We start from the raw sequence: 13,709 nt of genomic DNA, 5'->3' as shown, positions 1-13,709 counted from the left end.
CAACTTCAGACGGGCTACACAGGGGCTTTGACTGTGATCATCCAGCAAACTTCTGACCCCCAATCTGGAGGATAGAACACACCCCACCAACAACTTCATGGTCATGGTGGACTCTCTTGAAGACGCTCGCAATACTCAGAAATCTATTTAACTTCTGGGAGAGCTCAAAAAAGTGAAAGGAGATTTCCTATGTTGACGCTTTTTCCTCTTCTTCGTTCTCAGCCTGACCTATCCAGCAAATGAAGCCCCACACTACTGACATCCCCTGTTGGCTTTGTCCAGCCCCCCTGGTGCTCGCCCAACTCATCTGACAGCTTTAGTCCCACCACTTACATAAGAGAGTTTCTATGGGTCCTACAGGCTTCTATCCTCCCTCACCATGATATATAGATGTTACTGGCTAATGATCTCCTTCCTGAGGAACTCGCCAGAGCCCATGTGGATGAAACACACTGAGTCAGTCCCCATCACCCTTTGGGGCCACATGCTGCCACAGATCAGACTCCCAACAGGAATTATAATACTCAAGCTGGCACACTTAGTAGGGAATAATTCTCCACATGTATTATTGCTGGGCTCAAAAAAGCGACACGTAAGGCTGTCAAATTCCAAAAATTACAAGAGATTATTCAAAAGTGAGAGGAGACCCCATTGGAATTTCTGCATTGACTTACAAAAGCCCTTAAGCAGTATACTAACCTAGATCCCGAAACCCCAGATGGTAGTCATGTCCTTATGACATATTTATTCTCACAGAGCTATGTGGACAAGCTCAAACAAGGCCCTGCCACCCCCCAGACTGAGATCTTTGTGGTAGCCTTTAAATCAAGTGCCGCAAGCAAAAGGCCGAACACAATAAATTTCAGATGCTCGCCCAGGCCCTGCAGGGTGCTTCCTTGGGTCACTGCCCATTACTGCAGATCAAAACCCCCCAGGCGCCTGCTTCAAGTGTGACAAGGAGGGACATTGGGACAGGGCATGCCTCACATCACGCATTCCGTGTACCCCATGCCCTAAATATCAACAACAAGGTCATTGGGGCTCTGACTGTCCTAGATCCCATAGGAGGCCTGTGGCCAGGGAACACTTGGACCTTCTGGGCATGGCAATCGAAGATTGATGGAGCCTTGAGTTCTTGTCCCCATCAGTAATGATCAATACACAGGCTCCCATGGCGTGGATTCAGGTGGATGGATGCAAGGTTGACTTTCTCCTTGACACTGGGGCTCCCTTCTCAGTCCTGACAGAATTCTAGGGACAAAACTGCTGTCCACTTTTTCTATTGTTGGGGTAGGAGGAAAGACCATTTATCCAAGAAAGACTCCCCTTTTACTCTGTTCCATAGACAAATTCCCATTCTCTCAGACATTCCTAGTTATGCCACAATGTCCAGTTCGTTTGCTCAGCCAAGATATTCTCTCTAAATTCAATACAACAATCAACATTGGGGCTCCTGGTATCAGTCAGGCCCCAGTTTTTGGCCTGTTCATCTTTCCTGGACCTTTTGGCAGAAGACATGAAACACCACACTAAAAAGGACCCCTTACCTACGAACCTGGTTGACCCAATTGTATGGGATACCCCAACTCCCTCCAGCATTTCCTGCCCACCAGTTAGCATTCATCTCAAAGATCCCAACACCTTCCCCAATCAGGCTCAATACCCTCTGTCCACAAAAGTTCTTTTGGGCCTACAACCAATTATTCAGGACCTTCTTAGCAAGGGGTACCCCGTCCTGCTCATTGCCCTTACAATACTCCCATATTAGTGCTTAGTTCAGGACCTATGTCTCATCAAAATCTCCTTTAGGTCCATATATCCTTTAGTTCCCAACTCATACACCCTGCTGTCTCAGATCCCCCACACTGACACGCACTTCTCGATCATAGATTTAAAGGATGCTTTCTTCTCCATTCCCCTTGCCCCTGAATCACAAGATCTTTTCGTGGTTACCTGGACAGATCCCACCACCAGTCTCCACAATTAACCTGGACTCTCCTTCCTCAGGGATCTTTTCACCCCCAGTGCACCGAATCCACCCTCTTGCAATATGTTGATTATCATCTGGCTTATCTCTTTGCACACCTGTGGGGAAGAAAGCACCCCTCCATAGCCTTTAAACACAAGCTGTCTAATATCCAACTTATCATAAGACCCGTTACCTTCTGAGCTTAAGGAAAAATATGTGTGTTTTGTTTGCCCTCCCAGTTTCATAGGAATTTCATTATCAGCATTTAAACTTGAGGTGTTTCACATAAAACCTGGAGAGATCTCACTGCTCTCAAAGGGAAATCTGGTAAAAATGGGCCACCGTCCTCCCTTGGCCGCCTTCATTCAGAGCATGGGAGAAGCTGCTTTCTTTACAAAGCCCATGCTTTCTTGGTGTAACTGGAGAAAGCTGGGAACAGTGACATTTCAAGACAGGTAAAGAGAGAAGCAAGCTGGTTTCAGAGACACTCAAATAGGAGAGAGTTTGATGGTCAATAAGAGCCTTAATAGAGAGGGGAGAGAGCTAGATTGGACTAGGAATAAAGAGTGGAATTGGGAGGTGTTAGGTGCAGGACCAGGCTGAATAAGTTGTCTGCATGGCATGCAAAACAACGTTAGCTGCAGGATGACCTGGCTTCTCAAACCTTCTGTGTGGTTCTTTATCACCTGTTTGCTTCAAGCCCAAACACCCAAGCCCCCACTCAAGGCTGAACACTCAACCCCACGTTCAAAGCTGAACACTTAATCCCCCTTGTGCCAATGAGGCAGTTTGCAGACTCAGAGACCCCATTAGATTTGTGCTATAAAAATTCCGTGTGCCTGTTCCTGTCCTTTATCATAAAGTTCATTCAGACTCAGGTGGGTAAAATTTCTAATCAAGCTTCTAACCAGCCTCTCCTCAGGAATTACCAACTCCTGGCTACCTCCCGTGAAGACCTATGCTGAATGGACTGACATCATCTTGTTCCTGAAGTTGTACCAGTGCTCTATGTCCTCCTGTGGGGGCTCTTTACTTCTCTCCTCTCTGATTCACCCATGACACCTGATCTCAGCAGAAAGCAGTCAGAATGAGATGGCACACGCTCCAATTTAATAACAAAGTGGGGGGATTGTTGGGAGTTGCCCTGGCTCCAAAGACTAACTTCCCCATCCCGCCCAGAAGAGCTGTCCAATGATGAGCCCAGCTGTATCACATGATCCTTACCCACCAATCAGAAAGCACCTCGTGCCAACTGTCAAACCATTAAACTATCATAACTGTCAAACCACCCCCGGCTCTATGAATAAGCAGAGCTGTTCCTCACCAAACAGGCATTTCTATGATGATGAGCCTTGTTCATTCTTTTGAGCCTTGTTCGTACTTTCAATTTTAATTTACATATAACTGTGGGAAGACATTCCCAGGACAGGAAAACCATCACAGTGTCCATGTAATATCCTGGATTTGTTAGATGTTACTCCCATGGAAACAGCTCTTTGGGGAAACCCGCCATCTTCTCTTGGTAAACTTTATCAAAGGCTTCAGCTTGGGCCACTGTGAGGTAATTCTTCCAGTCCCCACAGATGCCTGGAAAACATGAAGTAGATGCAGATCAGATATAGGGATAGGTCTTAAAATGGCGACCTCCTCCCTGCTCTGTCAAGACAGCAGAGTGACCCCTGGGTATTTGGTGAGGCCTCCTCCTGCCTGGCCACCATGCACATTTCCCCTTCTACCTGTCTGGAAAGTGTGTCCTGACTGCCCTTCTCTCCCAAACCATCCTGCACAGAATCTACAAGCAGCGATCCTGCCTATAAACCGAACATCTGGACTGTACCTAATTCTGACCAATTGTTTTTTTGAGCACTTTGGCTTAAGCTAACAAAATTTCTTACCTGGGTGAGGAGATCATGTCTCACCTAGTCTCTCTGCTTTGGCCCATCCCTGTGATCAGTTCTTCTTCACAAGGAACCCATGTTGACCCTTGCCTAACCCACTGGGTCCAGTCCCTTGGGGCTCAGAGTCTCCCAGGACATCCAGTCTACTTCAGCCAATTTCCCTGGTGCTTTGAGGCTCTAGGTGTAGGATCCTTGTTGGTTGTGACTCCATCCCTGAAACTTCCCATTTGCTCTCTCGGCTCCATGACACAATCTTCTTATTCAGCTTCAGACATGCCAGGCTGCCCCCTCCTCAGGGTGTTTACCTTTCCTGCTCCTTACCCCAGAGGGCTGTCCCAGGAGACACCTTCAACTCTGTCCATTAGCCTCACTCATAAGTTTACTCCAATGCAGTGATTCAGTGGGGCTCTCAGCTCAGAACCCTACATCTCCATCCTCGTTCACTTCATAGCAATGATCAAACATGAGATATTCTGTGTACTTTCTTTTTGAATGTGCATAAGATATGCATATCTAACATATTAGGGGATGAAATCATTTTCATAAATTGCCAACGAATTACTGATTAAAGGAATTACATCGTATGTGCTTAATGAAAATTTTTTGAAAGGACTGATAAAGAGTGAGGAATAGACTAGCATAATACCCTGCTTTACAGAGAAGGATTTTAAAAATACCCTGGAGGGTTTACCCAGTGACAGAGTGGTGGTGGTGGAATGAATGCTAAAGATATGAACATAATTCTTACACTTTACTTACGTGATTACAGCATTATTTGTCATATAAATTAATTTTCACATAGCAGAATGATCTAATTAATTACTAAAAATATAACAATAGCTAACCCAATGTAAGATAGGCATGTAAAGCATACACTCAGATGAATATAAAGTAGAAGCCTATGTCATATGTCATGGCTGTCCTAATACCACACATGACTCATAGTTATCTTCATTAGTAGAACAATCTTTACTGATTTCTGTCACGACCCCCTTGCCCGCAAGGAAGACGCGACTCAGGAATCTTCTTTCAGCAGTTTATTCAGGCCCTTGATATTCTTCTAATAATTCTTCTAATCCCCTTCGGATGCCCCTCCCAGCCTTAATAAAGCACCGTGAACCCCAATGCGAAGCTGCCACGTGGACCCTTCTCACAGGGTGCTAGAAAATGACACGCCAACTTTCTCTGATAAGGAGTTGACAATACGCCAACTCTCTCTGATATGGAGTTGTCCTTCACAGACCACAGCGGAGCCAGCGCCATCATGTAATGGCGACCACAGTCCACAGGAACGGCTCACCACAGCTCCCCCTTTTTATTTCACTAAGACAATACAGGCGAGAGTAGAGGTCCTATCCCACTGTGCAGAATGGCTGCATAGTATGGCCCAGCCCTAGGGGGCGCCTTCCCCAGATCTGACACCACATCAGCCGACGCCTTTTTTCGTGGGGGGGGGGCGGAGACACGTCAAACCCGCATGCAATAGGACATGCTCCCCTTGAGGTCCCTCTTCTCAATGGATCACTCAAGTGCAGTGCCTTGCCTCGCATCCTGTATCGTGATGATGGTGAGTAAGAGGGAATAGCTGAGGTTGAACTGTGGCTGTCTAGAAGTACAACTACAAACAAGTTGGCAGCACCCTGAAAGAAAGGCACGGACTTTAAAGTGATAGATAAAGACCAGTGTGGAAACCCTTCTGCGTGCAATGGCAACAAGACCTGCAGAGTGCAAGGGCTTTCCAGCACTAAAAGAAAGACAAAAGAAGGACATGTCGAACCCAGTGCAATTTTATAATAACTTGGGGTGCAACGACCATGTCAAAGGCACTAGTGTAGAAACCCATCTGCGTGCAATGGTAGCAAGACCGGCAGAGTGCAAGGGCTTTCTGACACTAAGAGAATAACGAGGAAAGACATGTCAATCCCAGTGCAATGTTATAATAACTTGGGGTGCAATGACCATGTCAAAGATTTACTGTTTAAGATGCGCAAGCCAGACTTGAGGTGAGTTGCTATGTTCTAAAGCTGCAAGAGCTTGTATGATCATAGCCTTATCTTGAGCACTACGAGCTTTAAGGCGACAGAGAAACCACAAACAGAGGAACATACTAAAACAACACAGTGTACCAAAAATGCCTACTCCCACCCACTCCTTAAAAACGGAAAAAGCAGAAGATATCCAATTGGTGAATTGACCCAGAGTCACGGGATCGACACGGGTACTATTCAAGACAGCTATCTGGGTTAGTTGAGACTGGATCATGTCTTCCGCTTCCATGGACCAATTCCCGGCCAGATATCCACCAATGATGTGGGAAGCATTCCTGGAATCATTAAATCTGACAGAGGTTATACATAAATGTGCACGTTGGTCAATGCAGCCTAAAAGTACTAGGTCAGCTAATTCCTCTACCTGAGCTTGAAGAAAATCTATTCTTTGGTTGGTAGCTAAAATCCCTGACAAAATATGTTGATTAATCGTATTTTGCGATTCAAGTATAGTGGACGTTTGTTGAACAACTTGATTAATAGTGGCAGCAGTTTGTACTTGACTGGCCATGGCTACTCCGGCCGTAACTGCTGTAGCAGCAGATGCCGCCATGGCTGTCACTATAGCTGCTGTGATTCCAAAATCTCTGCGGACTCTAAGTAGCTCTACAATAGGAAATTTATCTGGATCCGCAGTGACTGGGATTGGGACAAAAGTTGGAATTTTCATAATCACTGCTACAGTCCAAGAACCATTCCAACACTCAGATAAGAAACAGGTAATATTAGAACAATCCAGCATCCCCGATGAGGTGTCATTAGCTAAAAGGAACAGGAACGGGGATTGGATACAGACCATTGCAGGAGGCAATGTGGCATAATGTAACAGAGAGTTGAACGAAACAGATGTAAGCCTATTACCTCGTTCACTCTCCTTAGTAGTGCCAGAAACATTAGCCAGCCAACTTTTGTCTCCTAGTAATTGAGCCAATGCAGAAATATCGGCTGAAGCCCCCTTCTCATTGGAAATGAGCCATTGAAACCAGGACCAACCTGTTCCTGTAGAGGAGTTGGCATTGTTGTTAAAGTTGTAAACATATCTCTTAAGAGGGGGGGAAAAGGAGAAACCTTTAGCAACTTGATGTTTCTCCCAAGAATGATCCTGACAAGGTGTAAATGTTGGGGGAAAACCAAAATTAGGGGTACAGTAAGGAGAGGCCTTGAAATGAGTGGCATGGCAAGTACTATTAGAAGAAGGAGGCATTGGGATTAGTACCTTGGAGATAATAGCTAAAGTAGTTATGTTTAAAACAGAGCTAGTTGCGGGGGTCCCTGAGCCTGATTGCTTCCCTGAAACTACTTGGCTCAATACAGCACTGAGAATGCTCCCTGAGACTTGACTGGACCGCAATGGGTCCTCCCAGTTAGTCAAATTTTTGGTCTTAAGGCTAATACAATTAGTGTTCCCAAGGCTGAAACAAAAAACTCCTGTGAGATTAACTTGAGACTGATTAAAAATATTTTCCATGTCCCCTCTAGGAGAGGTACAAGGAGCAGACATCTCACATGAGATAGAAAAAAGAGTGGGGAGGACACTAGAATTACTATGAACTGGCATTGGCATTGGCCATGCCCGTGCCACTGCCCACCACTGCATTGGTGTCATCTGTACCGTTGGCACCAGCATCAGAGCCAGAGCACTCATCAGAATGAAGCTCCTCATCATGGAACTGTTGTGGCACCTCCCGCTGCTGGTTAGTAGATCTCGAGACTCTTCTTGTCAGGCGTTCAGGGATCCACAGCGGCTCCGTGCGATCCTGGGGGAAAACACATATAGATCCTCGTGCCCATGTCAGCACGGGGTCAGGGCCGTTCCATTGGCCCATAAGAACATCCTTCCACTTAACATAGCCAGTCACAGAGGGCTGAGGGGACACATGTCTATTGGCCGCAGAGCGGCCATGAATATCCAAATTCAAAAAATTAATGGTAAAAAGAGCTAAGGACAGGCATTCTTTAGGAGTGTGGTCAACTCCTATTCCCCCTTTTTGTTTTTCTAAGGTTTCTTTTAAGGTGTGGTGGGCACGTTTAACAATGTCTTGCCCTTGAGGATTGTAAGGCAACCCATGAGTAAGTTGTACTCCCATAGTAGAACAAAAAGATGTAAACTGTCTGCCAGTATAAGCAGGTCCATTATCAGTCTTAAGGGATGCAGGTGCACCCCATGCTGCCCATGCCTCTAAGCAATGAGTAACGACATTACACGCCTTTTCTCCCGATAAAGCAGAAGCATGAATAATTCCAGAGTATGTGTCAATAGAAACATGTACATATTTGAGGTTACCAAAGTCAGGCACGTGAGTTACGTCCATTTGCCAGACAACCAATGGCTTCAATCCTCGTGGGTTTACACCATAAGTAGGAGGATGAAGAAATGTGACACAATGGGGACATTGTAATACTATCTGAAGAGCATCCGCTCTTGAGATGGAAAAACGTCTGTGCAGTGTCATAGCATTGACATGAAAGTTGTGATGAAACAATTTAGCTTCTTCTAAGGAGGAGGCCAAGCATACCAACTGGCTTCTAGTTGCCGAGTCAGCACAGGCATTACCCTGTGATAACGGGCCAGGAAGAGAGGGGTGAGCCCGAATGTGCATTGGATAGAAAGGGGCACTATGACTACGGATAAGCTGTTGAAGCTGATTAAAGTAAGCAGATACATTATGGGTGTCACTAATAGCTCCTACAGCCTCCAGAATTTTGAGCGCCTGCACCACATAGATGGAGTCCGAAATGAGATTGAAAGGAAAAGAACATTGTTTAAAAACTTTAATGACAATTTGTAGTTCTACCCATTGTGGATTTCCAGGAGCAAATTGATGCTGGACAGGGGGAGAGTCATTAATCACATAAGCTCCCATTCCAGACTTAGAGCCATCAGTAAAAATATTAACAGCCCCCGGAATTGGAGTGGGTGAAGTTACTTTAGGGAAAATGATGGGATGTTCTTTAACAAAATGGAGTAATGGATAAGAAGGGTAATGATTATCAATATCCCCTTGAAACGAGCAACACAGAATGGCCCAGTTGTCCAGAGTAGCACACAAAACATTAAGTTGAACTTTAGAATAGGGTATGATAAGAGAAGAAGGTGCTTGTCCAAAAAATTGAATGCTTTGTTGAATCCCTCTAAGTGCTAACGCTGCAACAGCATCAGGATAGTATTTTAAAGACTTTCCTGGGGATACATGTGGGTGGATCCATAGTAAAGGCCCATCTTGCCACAGTACTCCAGTAGGCTGCCGCATAGTGGCAAGCACACATAACTGGAAAGGTTTATCACTCTGGAGCCTGCATAGAGTAGCATGTTGTATAGCTTCTTCTACTTTTATAAGGGCCGCTCTGGCCTCTTTAGTGAGGGTACAAGGGGAAGTAAGATCTGGATCACCCTTAAGAATAGCATACAAAGGCTGGAGCACGATATTAGGAATATGTAAATAACCTCTTATCCAATTAATATCTCCCAACAGTTTTTGAAAATCATTTAGAGTTTGGAGATCTTGAGTTCTTATAGTAACTTTTTGTGGTTTTAACATGTCATATCCAATCGTCGCTCCCAAATACTGAATAGAATACCCTGTTTGAACCTTTTCAGGTGCAATATGTAATCCATATTGAGCTAACAACTTCACCAGGTCTTTATAGGCCTCATTAACTGACTGTTGTAATTTGGCTGCCAATAATACATCATCCATATAATGAATAATCTTGATGGAAGGATATTTTTGTCTGAGAGGTGCGAGTGCCTTCCCTACATACATCTGACAAATCGTGGGACTGTTAGACATTCCCTGTGGTAAAACAACCCACTCAAACCTTTGATCTGGTTCCTCGTGATTACACGAGGGAAGGGTGAAGGCAAAACGCTGTGAGTCTTTAGGATGCAAAGGAATAGAAAAGAAACAGTCTTTAATATCAATAGCAATGATATGCCAGCCCTGAGGAACAGAGGAAAGCAGCAGCAGCCCTCTTTGAATGGGCCCCATAAGTTGCATTTGAGCATTAACTGCTCGTAAATCATGCAGTAGGCGCCACTTCCCTGAGTTTTTCTTAATGACAAATATGGGAGTATTCCATGGAGAAGTAGAATGTTGAATGTGGCCCAAGTCAAGTTGTTCTTTAACTAGGTCATGGGCTGCTGCCAGTTTAGCCGAGGGAAGGGGCCACTGAGGCACCCAAACAGGCTCCTCGGTGAGCCAAGTTTCTAGACAGATTCTCTACCTGAGTTAGTGTAAAAGCGGCATCGACCCCATAAGTGCGCACAGACTCCGCCAGGGTCTTTACCATTTTGAAATCCAAAAGCTCATGAAATCTTCCCCTATTATCATCCTGAAAAACTGGATAAGCAAGACCCATCTCAGCGTTAACAGCCCTCCATGTTTGGGCATGGAAACTTCGTCCCGAAACACCCCCGCCATACGGAGGCGGATCGGGAGGCTGTCCTTTCTTGAGCCCTTGCTTATCTCTGTTCCCTGTACCTAAACTCCCTAGCTGCCGAGACAGCGTCTCCAGCTCCTCCTCTTCATTATCTTCTACCTCTGACCCACTTTCGCATGGGGGCGTGCGCAGCACACTGAGATCTGGATACAGTCGCCTCCTCCCGTTCTCCACGCCCCGCACGCTCCCCTCTTCCTGAGACACTTCGCTCTCTGTTGTTTCTGATTTTTCCTCATGTAATTGTTCTAAAACTTCTTGCCCTTTAACAAGCGCTTCTTGGCATCTGCCATCCGTAAGGCAACTACGGACCATCTTCCAGAGGGGTATCACCCCGCCCTCTAACATGCCCTGCTCATGAGCAAAATCAAGGTCTTTGCCTAATTTATCCCAGCTGGGTGTAGTGAGGCTGCCCAAAAATGCAAACCACGGTGCAGCTGTATCTACCCTCTGTAAAAATCTCTCTAAGGTACTGCGTTTCACCTCCAGTCCCTTGGAACGTAAAAGGCCATCTAGGGCCAGAAGAAGTGGACTTGAAATCACGGCACCCATGACGCAACACAAGAAAACACAGAAAACGAAAGTGAAAGTACACAAAAACAAAACGAAAATACACAGAAAACAAAACGAAAATACAGAGTGCAATTGCTATGAGATGTAACGCCCTCTCTTTATTTACAGAGGAGCAGGTACCTTTTAACGCTCCCTCTTTATGTATAGAGGAGCCTCCGCTTTTTAACAGCGGGTCCCACCTTACCTGGGACTTACCGGCGCGCCTCCCTGGCTACTCTTTTTTTTTTTTCTTTTTTCTCCCGGGTCTCGGCACCACTTGTCACGACCCCCTTGCCCGCAAGGAAGACGCGACTCAGGAATCTTCTTTCAGCAGTTTATTCAGGCCCTTGATATTCTTCTAATAATTCTTCTAATCCCCTTCGGATGCCCCTCCCAGCCTTAATAAAGCACCGCGAACCCCAATGCGAAGCTGCCACGTGGACCCTTCTCACAGGGTGCTAGAAAACAACACGCCAACTCTCTCTGATAAGGAGTTGACAATACGCCAACTCTCTCTGGTACGGAGTTGTCCTTCACAGACCACAGCGGAGCCAGCGCCATCATGTAATGGCGACCACAGTCCACAGGAACGGCTCACCACAGATTTCTTCTGCTAGGCCTGGGATTCTCCCCAAGTCCCTTCCCCATCTCTGTTTTATGGCTCTGTGCTCCATGCTCACTGGGTAGCAAAAATCCTGACCTCCTGAATATCCCTTGAAGCACTTAGTATATTGATTCCATGTGTCACCATTTCAGATCCATGTGAACTGGAGGAATTTTGCAAAACAGGTCCTGCCACTATGTGGAGGAGACATTTTCAGTAGGCCTGAACCCACAGGAAGTAGGCCTTACAATGTCTCATAGCAAATGCCCGCCTCTCTACTCTCTCCAATCATGTCTTTCTTTATGTATCTCTCTCTTTAGGGCAGTGCTCTGTGGCAAATCACCAGTGGAGTGGCCCAGACACCACCATCTCCAGAACCTCCCTTCTCCCCAAGACTGAGGCAACCTTGTCCTGGTACCTGCAGCCCATCCCAGTCCCATGAACACAGTTTTCCAGAAGGGCATGAGAGGCTTTCTGGGCCATTAAGGATTCAAGTTTAAATGTCCTAACACCTGTATTCTTAGTGCCAGGGGTAAACACAAGATGCCCACGTAGTCTAACCCATTCTGAATCCAGAGAATTTACCTTTTCTTTTAATTAAGAAAGGCTTAGTCATTACAATTTCATGTAACATTTCAAAGTTGGACATCTTGTTTTGTTTCATGACTTGGAAGGAGCTGTTCTTGAAGACTGAGTCCTGTTCTTCTGGACTCAACTTCTTTCCCAGGAATTGACAGATCTTCTCTATGGGGCTTCTTGGGTCCTACATGTGAACATTAATAGGGAAGTTATGAGCAGGCAGGAGAGCAGGACCTGGAGGATGGGAAGGGGTGTTAGGAAGGCTGTGGGGAGGAAGAGCGGGAGAATGACATCAGGATGGGAGAAGCCTGCTGTGGACGCCAGATGGAGGGAGGCAGAGACAGGGCCAGTAGAGGCGTGAGGTATGTGGTGACCTGAAGATCACAGGGGCTTCCCAGGAGTCTGAGTCAGGACACCCCAAAGGCAGAGGCTGGGGTTTCTAAGGAGATGCTTGAGATTTCAAGATAAGGCAGGGAGACAAAGTCCCCAAAGGCTAATCCTCACCCCAAGTGACCCTGTGTCCCTTGACTGACACTTAATAACACAAGGGGCTTTACAATATCTCCTTAACTTGACCCCATGGTTATCGATGGGTTTTCCTGGGAGATCACAGCAAGGGAACAGGTCATTATGAGAAGAGAGGATGTCCTTGGAGACCTAGACCTCCTGTCAGCACCATAGTCCTTTATTATAGTTATTTTTTAGTGAGCCCTAATCACTGAGTGACCAGAAGACCCAACTGTGGAAATAATGTAAGAACATATTGTTGATTGGAGGGAGAATCACAGGGAGTGTGCAGCTTGCTGATGAGGTAGCTGAAGGTGGCACCTAGGTTCCTCCCTGAGGACTGACCTCCTGCTGAGGACACAGCAGAACAGGAAGCAGCTGCAGTAAGGGGACCAGGGTCCCTTCTCCAGGGGAAAAAGATGCATGTGCCTGTGCCACCTTCTCTGTTCCCAAGACACACCCACTGGAGAAGTGTTTTCTTGCTGCAAGTCTGTCTGTAATTATTATGTTAAGATGTGCATTCAGTTGGAGATTAGACCCCTGCTGTTCGCCTTGGCCTGCTACTTTGGAGCTCTCAGGGGACTCCTGGAGAGTTCCCATTGGTTGGGGAAGTGTGGTAGGAGGAAATCATTTCCTCCTAATCTCCAATTGAATGCATATCTTAACATAATCATCCTCATCTCAATGGCTTGCTGGAATCACCTTTGGACCCAAAATGCCATGCATCATTCCTACTTGGCTATGGCTCTCAGCATCTCCCCCCTTCTGTTTAATTAAGCACCAAACATGTGGCTTAGGGACTGTGCCTGTTATGGTGTCCAATAATACATATGGCCCTTACCAGTCATCAGATGAGCTGACCGCTAGGCGTCAGCCTCCTGTCTTAGGTTGGTACCACTGCTATTGGATCATACCCATTACTGACTACCGGTCCAGCATACAGCCATACTTGTGGATAGGCCTATGCATTAGTGGGGGGGGGGTGAGGTTCTTTGCCTCACCTCTGTTGGCCCCCAAATTTTGCCTTGGTTCCAGTAGGGGGTTGAGGTTCATTGCTTCACCTCTGTTGGCTCCCAAATTTGGCCTTTGCACCAGTGGTGGGGGGGTGAGGTTCT

The 13,709-nt window shown here is 46.2% G+C and overlaps 1 long non-coding RNA gene across 1 annotated transcript; it reads right to left on the bottom strand.

Moving 5' to 3' along the window:
• Nucleotides 1-3,303: 3,303 nt before the first annotated feature.
• Nucleotides 3,304-12,133, bottom strand: LOC144370734 (uncharacterized). The gene is made up of 2 exons (XR_013430664.1): nucleotides 12,094-12,133; nucleotides 3,304-3,556 (listed from the first exon to the last, which is right to left on the bottom strand). It is a non-coding gene; the product is annotated as an uncharacterized LOC144370734 (long non-coding RNA).
• Nucleotides 12,134-13,709: the final 1,576 nt, after the last annotated feature.

This window comes from Ictidomys tridecemlineatus, chromosome 15 (genome assembly GCF_052094955.1).
Source record: "Ictidomys tridecemlineatus isolate mIctTri1 chromosome 15, mIctTri1.hap1, whole genome shotgun sequence".
Classification (NCBI taxonomy): domain Eukaryota; kingdom Metazoa; phylum Chordata; class Mammalia; order Rodentia; family Sciuridae; genus Ictidomys; species Ictidomys tridecemlineatus.
This window is presented reverse-complemented; position numbering and strand designations above follow the sequence as displayed.